Source organism: Myotis myotis, unplaced genomic scaffold (assembly GCF_014108235.1).
Source record: "Myotis myotis isolate mMyoMyo1 unplaced genomic scaffold, mMyoMyo1.p scaffold_m19_p_14, whole genome shotgun sequence".
Lineage (NCBI taxonomy): Eukaryota > Metazoa > Chordata > Mammalia > Chiroptera > Vespertilionidae > Myotis > Myotis myotis.
The window spans coordinates 7,203,007-7,221,568 of record NW_023416318.1 but is presented as its reverse complement, the minus strand read 5'-3'; positions in this window follow the sequence as shown (position 1 = coordinate 7,221,568).

Sequence of the window (18,562 nt, the reverse complement as noted above, 5' to 3'; positions counted from 1 at the left end):
ACTTCATAACTGTAATTTTGCTACTGTTATGAATCATAATGTAAATATCTGATATGCAGGATGTATTTTCATTGTTCGCAACCCACAGGTTGAGAACCGAATCTGCGTTAGTGCATCACCAGTTGATTGGCACTCATCTATTTCTCATATTACAAATACAATTAAATTATTTTGCATACTTTGTGGCCTATGATTTAGAAATTAAAAGGTCATGAAAAGAAAATGTTCTAGTAAAAAAATATACTTCATGGGTTTTCTGTCTCCAATTCATAAAGTAATTACTATTGCAAAGTAAAATAGCAACTGGCTGTCAGCTTAAATAATTTATCTCCCAAAATCTTACTAACAAGAAATCAATAATACTTGTTTTTCCTTGCATTTTTGTGCATAATTGTAATCATCTTGTATTAACCAAGGTAAAGTATATATGCCTTTTAGTAAAACCAAATAGCCTGCTTAATTCATATGGTGTTTACTTGTAAATTTCAAGAGACTCACTAAAGATAACTGTTAGAACTAACAAATAAAGTGAGCTTTCATAAGAAAATATCAGTAACTTTCAAACAGTATTTCTTATCTGTCAGATCAACACACTTCAATGTCAAGGCTGTGAGAAAACAGGCACTCTCAATCATTAGGGGAACTAGACAATCATGTTATTGTTGTTAATCCTTACCCAAGGATATTTTCCCATTGATTTTTAGAGAGAGTGGAAGAGAGGAAGAAAGGGAGGAAAAGAGAGAGAGAGAAAGAAAGAGATATGAGAGACATGCATTGGTTGGTTGCCTCCCACACACGCCCCAACCTGCAACTGAGGTACATGCCCTTGACCATGGATCAAACCCACTTTCCTTCTATTCAAGGGCTGATGCTCCAACCACTGAGTAACATTGGTTAGGGCAGAACAATTTTTAACTAAACTATGCAAGCATTTATTTTTGTCCCAGAAATTTAAGTCTGTAGTTTACTTCCACATATATAAAATAACATGTAGAATTTTACTTACTGTCATATTTGTAATTTAAGAATACTTAGGAGACTAGTTGAATAGACAAAGATACATGTATTTAGTGGAGTATTTTACATAGGAATAAATAAAATTACACATGCACATAAGTTGACTTCTAAGTTATACTACCCTATATAATAAAGAGCTAATATGTTAGTTAGACCCAACAGCCGAATGACCATTCAGACATTCTTTTGGACAACCTTCCAGATGAAGCCAGAGCTACGAGGGCCAGCCGAGGCAGCCAGGGCTGCGAGGGCCGAGCCCCTTGCATGAATTTCAAGTATTGGGCCTCTAGTTGAATATAAAATCAAGATACCAAAAACTGTACCAAAACTGAGACTCACATGGGAGAATGAGTGAAATTTATTGGCACGGAATTAAACTACTGAGTTTCAAAGTCCCATCTTCCTCTGTCCCACCAAGGAAAAGTCCGGCTATGTCTTCAGCAGAGCAAGGATTAAAACCAATGCCCAGAGTTTCCACTCCATATGTGCACAGTCCAGTCCAGCCTCAGCTTAGCTTAACTTGTGTTTCCATCTGTAGAACATTTTTGGGGCCACATGGCAATGGAGGGAACACAGGCAAGTGAAAGGAACAAGAGTGAAGCAAGAAGCAAGAGGAAGAAGAGAAAGAAGATTCCTTTGGGCATTATGGATTCACAAATGTTCTCCCTCTTGCATTGGCTCCACCTCTCTGGCAAATTATCTTTGTTCCCAGGTTAGACTGACAGAAAAGCGCCTTTTTATATCACCCCCCTCACTGGGTATGTCCAGTCCATCCACCCAGTTATCTGCAGGGAATGGACCAGTGGTTTTCTGTGGGGATTGTTAAGTGGCAGCATCCTGGTGCAGGTGCCTAGATGACCATGAGTGTTTGGTCTTCCCTTTGCTTTCTTCCTATTATTAATAACTAGATAATTACAATGATAACACTTCCATTCTTAAAACAGTTGCTACTTTTATTGTGAACAATATATTTATTGCCACACTGATTAGTTTACTTAAATTATATTTTTGAAGGATCAGAGGACATTGCTTGATTGTTTTCATAAGTAGGCAATTGGCACTTTAGTCATCCTCTAAATTAGAAGCATATTTCTCATTAAATGTTGATTTGTAGTGAGATGTTCACCCCCCTACCCCCAAAGTAGACTGTTTCTTGCACATTCACATAATATATTAGGTATATGGTTGATATATATAGCAGAAATGTCTACCTAGCAGACATAAAGTATCATGATTACATTCATAAAAATATATTCTTAAATCCATGCTAAGGTTTTATTTATCACTTAAAATGAAATTGAATATTATTCAATTTCTTTTAGACTTTCTCTTTAAAATATTCTAGGTTTTTATTTCAGTAATTCATAATGCAATTAAGTTTAATAATATGGGCACCCAATTGATTTACTTTCTAAAAATGTGTTAGACATCTTAATGATTTTTTTCACTTTTTAATAAAATTGAAGTACTTATAAGAAAGCCATTTTTAAAAAGAAGAAAAATGCAAAAATTAAGTAAGCCAAAATTTAAACTTTGAAAGCATCAAAAACAATTAGAAACAATGAATAAATTGCAAGATACTTACACATAACAAAATAAAATGTCATTACAGTACACATATTTATAAAGCATCTCCCATGAACTAGACTTAAGAAAAATTATGTAAATATATGTTATACCCACTTACCCTCCAAAAGACCATAGCATTTTTTTCTGGCCTTTTTTCCTCTTTGGTAACAAATAAACCAATGAAAATTCAATACTACACTGGGTTAGCTCTAATGGCCTCAGGGATGCATACAGTGTCTGACAGAGAATTAAAGGGCATGATTTTGGCACAACCAAATTTCCTTTTAGGACACAATCTTTGAAACTATAGCTCAGCTTTGTCTCTATTATCATCTGCTTTTATTGTGGGGGAGGGGGTGTTTGTGTGAACTAATATATTTCTATCCTATCGCCTAATACGTATTACATTTATTTATTTATTTTTTAAGTTTACCATCTCCAGGCAACAGGATTCTTGGCAGTAGGGGGCTGAACCCCCACCAGCCAGTCAGTCAAAGATGGTTGAGCCCCTTCTCATAATTCTGTGAGATCATTTTTGCTTGTGGGTGACAAAAGCTCACTCTGATTTAGGCCAGAAGAAGTGTTTGGCCCAGGAAATAAAACTATCTGAAGAGCAAGAGTTAGTTCAGTTGGACCCTAAGGACAGAGACTAAGGGCAACAATGCCAGGATTCTCCGTATCTAAATATCAGTCTGACTCTGCATACTAGTTTTATTTGTTCCTTCTAGCCCACATCTTCACAGCCTCACCATCCAATAGAAGGACTTGCTTTCTTTAGTTTCAATTTTAAAATTTTCAGGGAAGTACTTGCATTAATCTGGAAGTTGGGGAGGAAACGTTCCCACCTATGGTGCCATGGAAGATGAATACGGTCACTGACCATCTCCCTTATATCATGTGACATAAAGTCAGAACAAGAAGAGCTCTTAAAAAAAAACAACAAAAAAAACAGGAAGGCCCTGACCAGTTTAGCTCAGTGGATAGAGAGTCGGCCTGCGGACTGAAGGGTCCCAGGTTCGATTCGGGTCAAGGGCATGTACCTTGGTTGCGGGCACATCCCCAGTAGGGGGTGTGCAGGAGGCAGCTGATTGATGTTTCTAACTCGCTATGTCCCTCTTCTTTCCTCTCTGTAAAAAATCAATAAAATATATTTAAAAAAAAAAAACACAGGAAGGCAGCTGGGCAAAATGAATTAATTACTTTGAAAATAACACATTTGCATCAAATAGAATATTTTACAAAGTGCTTTCACATCCCATAGCTCTCTAAAAGAGCTGAATCATTTGTAACAAAAATATTTTGGAAATGGTAAACTGTGAAAGGCTTAAGTGATTTACAAAGTTGACACACACAGTAAATGCCAGAGCTCAGACTACAGCTCAGAGTTTAAACACCGATGATACCCATGCTCTCTCCACATTTCAGATTTGGTGCTCACATCACATACTCAGACATTCAAAGTCATGGATTCACAAATCTCTTAATATTAGGGGCTTAATACTAATCATACAAAGGAATACTGTTCAAAGAAAAAGAGAATAAGGAGCTGAATGACAGAAATTTTAAAAATCTCACTCTGCTGCTTCTGACCTCCACCTTCCTCTAACCACAACTATTTCCTAAGTTGGCTGACAAACTTAGTGACTTAAAACAACAAAAATTTCTTACATTTCAGTTCTGGAGATCAGAAGGCCAGAATGGGTTTGACTGAACTAAATTTATTGCTATTCCCCACCTTCTGCTTGTTTGGGTTTATTTTGCTCTTTAATTTTATTTCATTTTATTTTTGTAAGTTCTTAAAATTGTTGCTGAGTTTACTAATTTGAGACCTTTATTGTTTTCTAGCACAAGCATTTAACATAAATTTACTACTAAACACTGCTTTAGCTACATTCTACACACTTTTGATATTGTGTTTATAATTTTTTTTAATTTAAAATATTTTAAAATTTCTTTTGAGATCCCTTTTTGATACATAGGTTATTTAAAAGTGATTTGATTATTTCTAATTATATTGGTATTTCTTCGTATCTTTCTCATGATTTTTTTTTTTTTTGGTTGTTGTTAAATGTATTTTTATTGATTTTAGAGAGGAAGGAAGTGGGAGAGACAGATAGAAACATCAATGATGAGAAAGAATCATTGATCAGCTGCCTCCTGCACACCCCCTGCTGGGGCTGAGCCCTCAACCCAGGCATGTGCCTTGACCGGGAATCAAACCATGACCTGCTGGTTCATAGGTTGATGTTCAAACACTGAGCCATACTGGCCAGGACTTATTTCTGATTTAATAACCTTAGAGTCTGAGAATACTTTTAAGAAAGATTTAATTATTTTAGGTTGTTTATGTTAATTTTATAGCTCAGAAACGGATTATGTTGGAGAATGTTCCATGTGTATGTGAAAGCAAGTATATTTTGCTGCTGTTGTGCAGATTGTCCCATACATGGTAATTCTGCCTAGTTATTTGGGGATATGGTCTTCTGTCATATTACCAATTTTTGATCTACTGATAACTGAAAGAGGAATTTTGAAATCTACTATTATAATCTTGATTTGTCTACTTATTTGTTAAGTTCTATCAATTTTATCTCAGGTATTTTGATTCTCTGTTAGATTCATATACAATTAAGATTATTATCCTATATAATAAAAGGCTAATATGCAAATCAACTGAATATCGGAATGACCATTTGTTATGACACACACTGACCACCAGGGGGCAGAAGCTCAACCCAGGAGCTGCCCCGCTGTGGTCAGTGCATTCCCACAGGGGGAGTACTGCTCAGCCAGAAGCCAGGCTCAGGGCTGACAAGCACAGCGGCGGTGGCGGGAGCCTCTCCCGAATCTGCGGCAGCACTAAGGACCCCTCGGGGGATATCTGCCAAGAGGTCCCGAACTGCAAGAGGGCGCGGGCCAGGCCGAGGGACCCTCCCCCGCCAGTGCATGAATGTCTTGCATGGGGCCTCTAGTTATCTTATGAACATTATATGATGTTCTTTATATCTGATATTTTGTGCTCTGAAGTTGTATTAGTTTCTATTACTGCTGTAACAGATAACTACAACCTTAATGACACACAACAATGCAATTCCTTATCTTACATTTCTGCGGCACTGAATTCTGAAGTCAGTTTCACTAGGGCTAAATTCAAGGTGCCACTAGAGCTGTGTTCCTTCTGAAGGCCTTAGGGGAAAATGCAATGGCCTTGCCTTTTCCAGCTTCCAGAGGCTCCCGCCTTTTCTGTCTCAGCCCTTTCCTTTCTCTTCAAAGGCAGTAGTTTAGCATCTTTAAATCTTTGTTTTTCTGTGACCTTCATTTTCATCACATTTTCTTCTCTAACTCCTCTGTCTCCCCCTTCCATCTTTTAAGGCCTTTTGTGCTTACTTTGGACTCACCTGGACAATCAAGACTCATCTCCCTATGTTCACAGTCTTAATTTAATCAGATGAGCAAAGTCCCTTTGCCAAGTAATACATATTCACAGACTTGGGGGATTAGAACGTAATCATCTTTGGAAGGACCATTATTCCGTGTAATGCAGAAATCTACTCTACCTGATATTGATATAGGTCTATGAGCATTTATGTCTTTTTTTTCCTTTTCATTTTAATCTATGTCTTTATATTTACAGTGAGTTTCATGTAGACAGGTGATCCTTGTCTCTTTACTCAAATAATCTGTCTTTTAGCTGTTATGTTTACACAATTCACATGTAATGTGATTATTAGTATGATCAATTAAATTCAACCACTTTCTTAGCTGTTTTCACCTTGTGCCATCTGTTCTTTGCTTTTTTCCCTCTTCTTTAATTAAGCCTTCTCTGGCTTAATTCCAAGCTTTTTGTGCTCTGTTTTCTCTCCTCTACTGTAATATTATTTATATCTTATGAAAACACAGATTACAATATTTTTAAATATATTTTTATTGATTTCAGAGAGGAAGGGAGAGGGAAAGAGAGATAGAAACATCAATGATGAGAGAGAATCATTGATTGGCTGCCTCTTGCACACCCCACATTGGGGATAGAGCCCACAACCTGGGCATGTATCCTGACCTGGAATTGAACTGTGACTTCCTGATTCATAGGTCAATGTTCAATCATTGAGACACGCCAGCCAGGCTGAGGCAAATAATCTTAAAGCCTGGAAATTGGCACACTTTTTCTACTAGGCTCTGTTATGAGTGTTTGACTTAATCTCGTTAGGAGTTTAGTTTTGAGGGTTTCTACTGCTATGTCAGTGCACCTCACACTTTGCATACTGTAGTAATATGTTGGTTATTGGTGGGGTAAGTTTTCTTGACCATGTCTGTTGGAATCTGAGCTTAAATCTTCCCCCTATACATCAAACATGGCCGTCCTCTATGCTCTACTTCTACCCTTCCTTTCTCCACGTTGGGATAATGTTGTTATTTGTTATTTAAGGCTTATTAGTTTGGTAGCAGGAGTCTCTTATTCTGATAAGACTAAGCTTTTGACAAGCACTATGTCCCAGGGACTCACGGGTATGGACCTCTTATTTCTTCCACCCTTTCTTTAGCCACACTTAGGAGTCTAATCTATAAACCTACTTCTCCACCAGAAACAGGATATTTTTTAGTTGTTCCCTTTCCCAGATCCCATGCGTTTATACTGATGCCCAAGAAAAGCACTGTTTGTTTTTCTTTTCCCCTCAAGTTCAGACTTCCTCCCCCACAAAGATGGTATAAGGGCTTTGGATCTGGGAAGAGATTCTTGCCCTTCACATACAGCTTCTCTTCCCTCTCAAAGGACACCACATGTGTAATACTTAGTATTCTCGCTGGTAGATTCAGTGAGAAGTCAGTGGTTCACAGAGAAAGAATAAGCAAAAGGCTTTGGGGCTCCCATTCATTCAGCAGCCTCCTGGGGTCTCACCCTGTCTCATCAGCTTGACTTCCACTTTCATCAAGGTCACCAACACTGTTATCCGAACTTTGCTTACCTGTGTTCAGTTGCATTCTTCTACTCTATGTGAGCAAGTGCTTCAATTTCATCTCTTCCTGTAGGTCACTGTCTCTATTTGACTTGAGGCTAATTGCTGCTCTGTGACCTTAGAGGGCTATGGGTTTTTAAAAAAGTGAATTTGAAGTTAACATTGTTTATTGTTTGATGAGAGCCACATTCCTTTTAGCTGTCTGTATCACGCAGTGGAAGCCAGATGTACTCATCTTTTATTTTTAAAACAATAATACAGATTCTGTTAATGATTTGAAAGTTAAACTGTTTTGAAAAGACTTCCACGTTCCTTAATGGAGTGCATAATTCTTTACCTCTGTGATCTCAGCTCCCGTGAATTTAAATATATGTCCAGTTCAGAAGACTCTCTTTTGTGTACATGTGGCTTCCTAATAAAAACTTGATTTTTTTTCATGGATTTACATCATATACTAGAATTTAAAATGTGCATACAAATGTCTCTTGACCTTGACCTGAGACACCTCACAGTGTCTCACTCTTGTCTTAATATCCAAAAATGGCACAACTATTTTTAGAATTTAATATAAACACACCTACTGGGAAGGTCATATTAACAGGACATTGATGCAAATAAAAAATAATTATAAACTTTGTCGGGTGCTCTCAAGAAAAGTTACAGAAGTAAAATGAAGAGAGGCTTATGTATGGAGCGCCTAGCTTTAGAAACAGGACACATCCTTCTACTTCAGAGAAGTCCCACAGAGCCTGTTTCAGAGAACTCCCAGGAACTGAGTGAAGGAAAGTGGGACCAACAGGCACAGATAGATTATTGAAACTACAGTTTTTCATGTTTTACAGAAAAAGGCCTCTAGTGGCAGTCTAAATATGTTGTACCTGTGTAGCTTGTACAATTGCAAGTCATAGTATAACATGTGGATAATGTACTACTCCATTATTACAAATAAGCCTTCTTGTGGGTTCAATTTTAATAGAGTGAACTTTTAGACAACTAAACTATTATTCACAGGACTTAAACCTTTTATCATGATTTTCAACATTTGTCAGCAGCTGAAATGTAAAAATCTGAAGCAAGCCTAAACCTAGTGGTTCAGTATGTCAAACACCTATTTTTGGCATATCATCCTTGACTTTAAATATCCTTTGCAATTACAGAATATGTTGCTCCATCTGATCTTACTCTTTTAAAAAAAATAAAAAGAGAATGGAAAATGAAAAGGCTGATATATGCTAAGAATTTTAGGCATAAAAATAGAATACAATTTAAAAGCATGTTTAGATATCAAAATGCTCATTACTCTCAAACCAATCTTTATTCTCAGGCTACATGCCTTTCATTTAAAAAAATAAATTGGAAAATATTACAAAAATATCTGTGTAAACAAGTCATAAGTAATTAGACAAATGAACTTTTTTTTTTTTTTAAATACATTTTATTGACTTTTTACAGAGAGGAAGGGAGAGGGATAGAGATTTAGAAACATCGATGAGAGAGAAACATCGATTCAGCTGCCTCTTGCACGCCCCCTACTGGGGATGTGCCCGCAACCCAGGTACATGCCCTTGACCGGAATCGAACCTGGGACCCTTCAGTCTGCAAGCTGATGCTCTACCTGCTGAGCCAAACCAGTTAGGGCAAATGAACTATTTTTTAACTAGAGAAACTGAGCTACGTTGGCACTTTAAAATTAAAATTGTATGGATTTTCTTGAGCGAGAGTGTGGGAAGGTAAAGAGTGAAATAAAAACATTTTTTAACCTGAGTTTGAGGCTCCCGGGACAGTTTCAGGAGGTGTAGTATCCTGTGCAGGATTGAGGGCTGCACTTGATATATGGTTTCTTTCACTTTAGGTGTTAAGGAGAATTTCCTTCCTTGATACTTTTTTAAAATGTTTCTCTTCCTTTGTAGTTTCCTAACCATTCGAGTGATAAAAACTAAATTACATTATTTCAGTTATGAGTCCAAAATATATTCATGCTAGGCTTGGGGTATATAGGAGTGTGTGTATTTGTTGTTTTTTTTTGTTGTTTGTGTTTTATGCAACATGAATGATATTGATGTACAGTGAAGAGTCACAGTTTTAGGCTGCAGAATAGGATGGAAACAGTAAAAAGTGCTGGAAATGTAGACTATTGTCTTTTTGGTTATTACTAACTTAAAGAATGTTTCTATAGTTTACCAGGGGATTAACTAATTTGGGTTCAAAATCCAGCTAGTAATAAAATAAATATTCATTCTTCATTTTATTCTAAGTACATGATTGAGTTCAGACAAAATTTTGAAGTGCTAATTATTCAATCTACACATGAATGATGTGATTCCTCAGGACTTGGTCCTTCCACAAAACATAACAAAATGTTGGGGAGTTCTATATCTTTCACTCTAGTTGGGGAGTTCTATATCTTTGTAGATTCATAAGCCAAGAGAGTTTAAATTATAAATCAATAAAATGTAAAAACTCCCCAGTCAGCATGGTTCAGTGGTTGAGCTTCCATCTACGAACCAGGAGGTCACAGTTCAATTCTAGTCAGGGCACAAGCCTGAGTTGCTGACTCTATCCCCAGTAGGAGGCATGCAGGAGGTAGCCAATCAATGATTCTCTCTCACTATTGATGTTTCTCTCTCTCTCTCCCTCTCCCTTCCTCTCTGACATCAATAAAAATATAGTTTTTAAAAATAAAATAAAATGTAAAAACTATGAATAACAGCTCTAGAAACCAAGTTTAAGAGACCAGTGGATTTTAGCTATCTAACCTGAATCCAGGCCAAAGAAGAGACTGTCTCCATGCAATATACAAATGCCAGAAAATTATTTAACTAATTGTGAGTTTGATTTCATACACTCACACATAGACACACACACACACACACATATCCCACAGTTAATGAAATATTTCATTATTGCTGTTTAATAAGAGCTTTCTATGTTTGATCAAAGCATCTAATGCAATTCAGATGTTATTTTGCTTAGCAGTCGGCTGATTGGGAACTTCCTTCAGGGATCTCTGAGTCTAACCCCATTGAAAACTTACTTTATGAAACGTGTTCTGCATAATTCATATTAACATAGGCTCTGTTTTCTGTAGTTATTATAAAGATATTGGGAATTCTTAATTAAACATCCAAGTGGTTTCATGACTTCTTGCATCATGAGAAATCAAGAAAAGAATCTTCAGGAATTCAGAAAAACCATTAGAGTGTATTTCATTTTACCAATGTAATAGGATAATTAATGACACTAATTATTTTATTAGTTAATATTGAAACTCTTTGTATATTAGTCATAGTTCCTATTTTGAGAATTTTCAATGGGCTACTAGGCTACTTGATTTTATATCTTTTCTCATCTAATGTTTATAAAAATCCAATTATACTTTTATTGATACTATTTTACTAACAAGACAATAGAAGTTTAGACATGATTTTGAGAAAAGACACCAAGCTAATAAATGATAGAGCTTGAAATTTATTGATAATGTACCTGACTCCTAAGACAATATTTTGAACAAAAGAAAATCCAGTGTACAAAGTCCTTGTCATTTTTTCACATATTGTCTTTCTTCTGTGTCCAGGGACTCGTTTGTTATCTTGACGTTCTGCTAGCTTTCAGGCTCAGAATTTTTTATCGTTTGAACTTGTGAGGGTCTATATTTTCTTGGTACTCTGAAGTTAAGCAGTGGAAGTTGAATTAGTGTGTGTTTTCTTAAATTTTTAAACATCTTTGCATTTTTAAGCAATATTGGTATTTTTTTCTTGTAGAAACTTAAGTAACTGTATGCTTTCTTATGTAAAATTATTTCCATGCTAAAAAATTATAACAGACATATACATAAAATCAAATTAATTGTAGAATAGTTTAAAAAACAGTTAAATTTAAAGCTATACAAAATAAACCCTGCACCATTCCATAACAGAACAACCTCCCCTCTGGTAGCCAACACACCTCTCGGAGCTGGGGCTCTCACCCACACCGCAGCGTCACCTGCTCAGGAGCTGCAATTTCTCCTCCATACACTGGGGACCTGACCTCATGGGTATTCTGTTCCAGGGCAATAACTATTTTCCACTTAAGCCATATTTTCTAAGACATCAACTGCACTCTGCTAAAAATTGATGCTTATTTCTCCACTGGAAAAATTAGTAGGAAAATACGTTTCTCTTGATTTCACTACTTCTGAAAGGACCTCAGAGCTGAACTAGTTGTGTCTCAGTGTTGACATTTTTATATATTTCACCTGTTGGTTTTGTCTTCTCAGCTTGGATGAATTCTACTAATGGGTCAGTATTTGCAATTGACATGATCAACAACTATCAAGTTGGGCCAGAACATACCACCTTCATGTTACTCTTAAGGTAATTACCTAGGACAGCCTAATGTGTCAGATTACTTCTTTTCTCAGGGTAGAGCCATTGCATGCCCTCCCATCTGTGTTTGATTCCACTGATTGCCATGATTAATTACCAAAAAAATGCACCTGTAGATTTCTGAATCCTAAACAGCTCATTTGTAAACAATAGCACAAAACTCTTTTAAGAAACATATCTTGGACCTTCACCTTGCTGCCTTCCCTGGTTGGACCATGCCACGGTCTTGGCTCTGCAGGAGAACCAAGATGGCGGCATAGGTTAACGCCGGAGTTTGCTGCTTTGAACAACTACTTCAAAAGTGAAACTAAAAAACGGAACGGACATCACCCAGAACCACAGGAACGCTGGCTGAGTGGAAGTCCTACAACTAGGAGGAAAGAGAAACGCATAGGGACACTCAGAGGAGGCGCAGTGCTGAAGTCAAATTCTGAGGTGCGGAGTGCGCGGAGCGGGCTGGCGGCGGAGGGCTCGGTTGGCGTTTTCGGTAGGGAGGGAGTCGCAGACTCTGAGCTCCAGATACAGGCGAGTCTTTGGGGACCCAGACGCAAGCGGGAGAAGCGGGACTGTCTGGCTTCGGTCAGAGCGAGTGCAGCTTTCTCTCCGTGCTGGGACTCAGAGAGGCAGAGCCCCTGGGGACAGGACTGAGAGCCGCCATAACTGCTCTCTCCGGCCCACCCTGTTGATCCTGTGCGACCCGCCATGCCCAAGCCCTGCACAAAGGCATTTGCCGGATAGCCTCAGGCAAAGGCTAGATTAGCACCTCCCTAGAGGACAGAAGTTCTCTCACTGCTGACACAGCTGATTCTCATAGCCACTTGGCCTGGAAGTCAAACCCTCCCTGGTATTAGCTACAACAATCAAGGTTTAACTATAAGACTGCGCACAAAGACCACTAGGGGGTGCACCAAGGAAGCATAACAAAATGCGGAGACAAAGAAACAGGACAAAATTGTCAAAGGAAGATATAGAGTTCAGAACCACACTTTTAAGGTCTCTCAAGAACTGTTTAGAAGCCGCCGATAAACTTAATGAGATCTACAAGAAAACTAATAAGACCCTCGATGTTATATTGGGGAACCAACTAGAAATTAAGCATACACGAACTGAAATAAGGAATATTATACAGACTCCCAACAGCAGACCAGAGGAGCGCAAGAATCAAGTCAATGATTTGAAATGCGAGGAAGCAAAAAACACCCAACCGGAAAAGCAAAATGAAAAAAGAATCCAAAAATGCGAGGATAGTGTAAGGAGCCTCTGGGACAGCTTCAAGCGTACCAACATCAGAATTATAGGGGTTCCAGAAGATGTGAGAGAGCAAGATATTGAAAACCTATTTGAAGAAATAATGACAGAAAACTTCCCCCACCTGGTGAAAGAAATGGACTTACAGGTCCAAGAAGCGTGGAGAACCCCAAACAAAAGGAATCCAAAGAGGACCACACCAAGACACATCATAATTAAAATGCTAAGAGCAAAAGACAAAGAGAGAATCTTAAAAGCAGCAAGAGAAAGAAACTCAGTTACCTACAAGGGAATACCCATACGACTGTCAGCTGATTTCTCAACAGAAACTTTGCAGGCCAGAAGGGAGTGGCAAGAAATATTCAAAGTGATGAATACCAAGAACCTACAACCAAGATTACTTTATCCAGCAAAGTTATCATTCAGAATTGAAGGTCAGATAAAGAGCTTCACAGATAAGGAAAAGCTAAAGGAGTTCATCACCACCAAACCAGGATTATATGAAATGCTTAAAGGTATCCTTTAAGAAGAGAAAGAGGAAGAAAAAGGTAAAGATACAAATTATGAACAACAAATATGCATCTATCAACAAGTGAATCTAAGAATCAAGTGAATAAATAATCTGATGAACAGAATGAACTGGTGATTATAATAGAATCAGGGACATAGAAAAGGAATGGACTGACTATTCTTGGGGGGGAAAGGGGTGTGGGAGATTCGGGAAGAGACTGGACAAAAATCGTGCACCTATGGATGAGGACAGTGGGTGGGGAGTGAGGGCGGAGGGTGGGGCGGGAACTGGGAGGAGGGGAGTTATGGGGGGGAAAAAAGAGGAACAAATGTAATAATCTGAACAATAAAGATTTAATTAAAAAAAAAAGAAAAAAAAGAAACATATCTTTAAAAAATCAATGCCATGGTTAAATTTTAGTAATACTGACTACTTAAAGAGAGAAAAAAAACACAAACATACACTGATGTAGCTAAAAATATAACTCTAAATAATGGAGACAGAAAAAATGACATAATTTTACATTATATATTATGTTTAGATCTTTGAAAATATTGATAATAGATTGGTAGACTGTCAATATTTACAGGATGCCTAATCATATCAATTAAAGTAAAATAAATAAAAGAGTTGTTAAAGAGCTACCTCTATTTACTAATTACTAAGACTGTGGTCTAAGATTTATTTTTCTAGAGCAGAAAAGTCTTAAATTATTTTTATTTTTTCAGCACATAAATTAATGGTATTTTATTTATTTTTTGACTATTTATCCATTCCACACACACAATCATCTTATTGTTTGTTGCCCATGTCCACGAGTTCTCTCTCTTTTCTTTTCTTTTTTGCTCAATCTCTCCACACCTCAACCCCCAACAGTTTTTAAATTGTTCTTTAGCCAAAACCAGTTTGGCTCAGTGGATAGAGCGTCAGCCTGCGGACTGAAGGGTCCCAGGTTCGATTCCGGTCAGGGGCATGTAACTGGGTTGCAGGCATATCCCCAGTGGGAGATGTGCAGGAGGCAGCTGATCGATGTTTCTCTGTCATCGATGTTTCTAACTCTCTATCTCTCTCCCTTCCTCTCTGTAAAAAATCAATAAAATATATTAAAAAAATAAAAATAAATTGTTCTTTAGTTTAAATCATATATGTGTTTTCTGCAAGCTAATACCACTTTCTTTTCAAACATCATTTGATGGAATGGATAAAAAATAACAAATAGGACTTTTTACATATTTTCTTGTTTTTTGATGTTGTAATTATACTTAGAAAATTTACTTTACTTTTTTTTGTTCATGTATATAATGTATTATATCCTTAGAATACAAATTCAGAATCCAGGAGTAATCTCACTTTGTACTTTTACCTACATAACAAAAAGCATGGGGAGGGAGGAAGGGACATCTGTAATACTTTCAACAGCAAATATAATTTGTTTTAAAAAGCATATGATCAGGAATTTCAAAAATCTTGGTCTTTTTTATGATTCATTTATTTATTCTGTATATGACTTGTACTCTGTTCTTCTGTACTATTCCACTTATTATTTGTAAATGAACTTACTATATTTGAATTAATCTTACTAAGACTCTGCTTGCAAAAAAAGAAACTGAACTTGAAGAAAAAATAGCAATTTGCAACTTAAGTTATAATGTAATGGGTTGAAAATTCTCAGAATGTGATTTTATATGGAAATATATTTTGTGTGTGTATAAGTAAGTAGTTAAAAATTTTGAGAAAATATAAGCCTAGATTTGAGGTGTGTGCTAAATTCAATGACTGATGTTTTTATTTAAAAAAAAAATAAAAGAAAAGAAGACATGGAGAGTCACACAGAGAAGAATGTCATCTGCAGCAGAGGCAAAGGTCATAGTGATGATCCCATAAGCCATGGAGTGGCTCGAGATACAAGAAGCTGGAAGATGCAAGGAAGAATTTGTACCCAGAACATTCAGAGGCAGTAGGCCCACTGACAACTTGTTTTCATGTTTCCACCTCGAGGGCTGTAAAAGAATAAATTCCTGTTATTTTAATGCTCAAAGCCTGTGGTATTTTGTTATGGTGGTTCTACAAAACTACTCATAGGCCATGAATTAACTTTTTTCCTCACTTTCCCAAAAATTCTTAGCCAGTCTTCATATTGCATAATGGAATACATGATCTTCTTCTCTTTGATTTGAAATGCTACTAAGCATCTTTAAAATACTTAGATTAGCTTCTGGAATTTTTAGTAGGAACAATATTTTAAACAAAATGAAGTCATTCAATTTCTTCCAATACATTACTGGAGATGTACCTAGCCAGGTCAGGGTGACTCAGTGGTCGATCAATGACCCAGGAACCAAGAGGTCACCTGTTCGATGCCCGGTCAGTGCTTATGCCGGGGTTGTGGGCTTCATCCCTAGTCGGGGGTGAATGCGTGAGGCAGCTGATCAAAGATGTTCTGCTCTCATCGATGTTTCTATCTCTCTATCCCTCTCCCAGTAAAAAAAATAAATAAAAATATATTTTTTAAAAATGAAGATGTTCCTAATTGTGCCAGCCCTTCCTTGAAAATTTTCAAATCTACTTTATAATCTATTTTTATAATTTTTTTTTCCAAGTGAACTTTATAATTCTTTGCAAAATTAAAAAAAAAATTGCCATTGGCTTTCACTGTACATGTATTCAATATGTGGAAAGTTTTATGGAAATAAAAATTTTACATGACTTAGAATTCCTATCCAAGAAGGTTCTATGTTTGCCATGATTGAGTCTCAGTTAAACTTTTCAGTAAAGTTATGTTCATATATTTCATATGAGTCATTTACATTTACTGTTATTTCTCTTTTATAAATTCAATCAATAAGGCTTTAGTATTCTATTCTTTAGTAGGAAGTTTTATGTTAAGCTTTGACATATATTCTTTGTTATATAAATTGTTTCTATTTATCTAAGAGGTTTGATCAGAAATGTTTGTACATTTTATTAAATGTCTTCCCGGCATTTATTAAATTAATCATTAAGTATTACATTATTGGCCTATGTTGTGGAAAATAGCAAAAAAAAAAAAAGGATTTTTCATTACTCAACTCTAATTACAAAAAAAAATAATAATTGGCCAGAATTCAATAATCAATGGTTGAATGTTAACACCTGTTTTCTTCTAATACATCAATATTACCATTTATTTTCTGCGTATACACAAACAGAGCCTCTCCAAAAATTGCCTTATGATGAACCTTAATGAACAGTGTCTTATATGATTCGATGAGTGGGTTACAAGCTATTTAAGGGATGATAGGAGAGACAAAGTTATCATAAATTAACAATTTTCAAAAACAATTCTTAAGTGTTGCTAATAAAACAGCCTAGAGAGGGGTCACTTATTTGTGTGCTGAAATATTAAGAACCAAATTCTACTTCTTGTCATGATTAAGAAACAGCGAGTGAGAGATGAATATTCCTCCATAAACAATCAGGAAATGGAACTAATTGAAAGATAAGGAATTAAGTTTTAGAAAGACAGCTAGAATTTGCAAGTCCAAATACTGTAGAGGAGACAGATGTACAGAAAGGTACAGAGATCAAGTCTTTAGTTGAGTATACTCGTGAACAAGAACCACTAAAAAACAATGGGAAAAAAATTCCTGGGGCTCACATAACATGGGAAGAATTAAAGTTCCCATAGACCAGAGTAAACAAAACTCATAATATGGGAGGAATGTTGTAGAGTACCTAGAAGTGATTGTCTTAGTGGAGGTAAATTAGCCCCAGACTAAAGACATTCCTTAATATAGTTTAAATAAGTTTTGAAAGAAACTCATTTAAAGCCACTTATTGTGTATCAGAATTAAGCTCGGCATGATTCCTTTTAAACACAAATACCATAATCATAACAATTTAAAGCAGAATATGTCAAAATGATGGGGTGGGGGAATGATATAACCAAACACTATATAAGAAACACCTTAGCCTGGCCAGTGTGCCTCTGTGGTTGAGCGTAGACCTATGAGCCAGGAGGTCATGGTTCAATTCCCATTTCAAGGCCTGACATGCAAATCTGGGAATTAATATTTTTATGTATTTTGTATCAACATGTATTTTAATTTATTGTTTGGTTTAGGTTTTGTATAATATTTTAGCTCTTTAATGCAAGTAAGGTCTTTAATAGTTATTGCCTCCATATAGCACAGATGAATGATCAGAGTGCAGGCAGACGGGGAAAAGGGGCCAGATCTTGCTTTTTTTATTTCTTAAATTCAAGATCTGGTAAAAGCAAAATTAATTACACAACATATAACCAAAAAGATTTCCCCAAACCATACCATACCCCAACTAAAATAAAAATTTTACGTTGTAGAGAAAAACAATTTACAAGAAAAATAAAAGATTTCGGATGCGCTTGGGTTTCCGAGGAGGCACTCCATGTCCTACATTAGCAGAAACGTGCTCCCCAGTTAGTTTTGGAAAATCCTAGAGCACAGTTGGCTGTAGTCCCAATCTGGGGAAATTCTCAGGAAAATAGTAAGATTGCAGATATGAGGCAGGAGCCACAATATTGGTATTCATTTGTGTAATAAATCGATCTGTCACAATCTCATTGACGTCATTATTTGTGTCATACTGATGTAGTAGAATGTTTCCAGTATGATGGAGGGTAACATAAAAACAAAACATAAAGCCAAGATTACTGCAAAAGCCTTGAGAAAGAAAAGAGACATTGATCGTTTCCTGATGGAACTGAAGCAGCAGTTGTGGATAAATGAAGACAACTAAGAACAGACCCATTGAGCTAGATCAAGGCCTCTTTCTATTAGAGACACGTGAAAACTCTTTTCTGATATCTTTTTTTGTACTAATTGGATTTTTGAAGAATTACATACTCTAAAGAACAAACAAAGATGGGCCACCTAGAA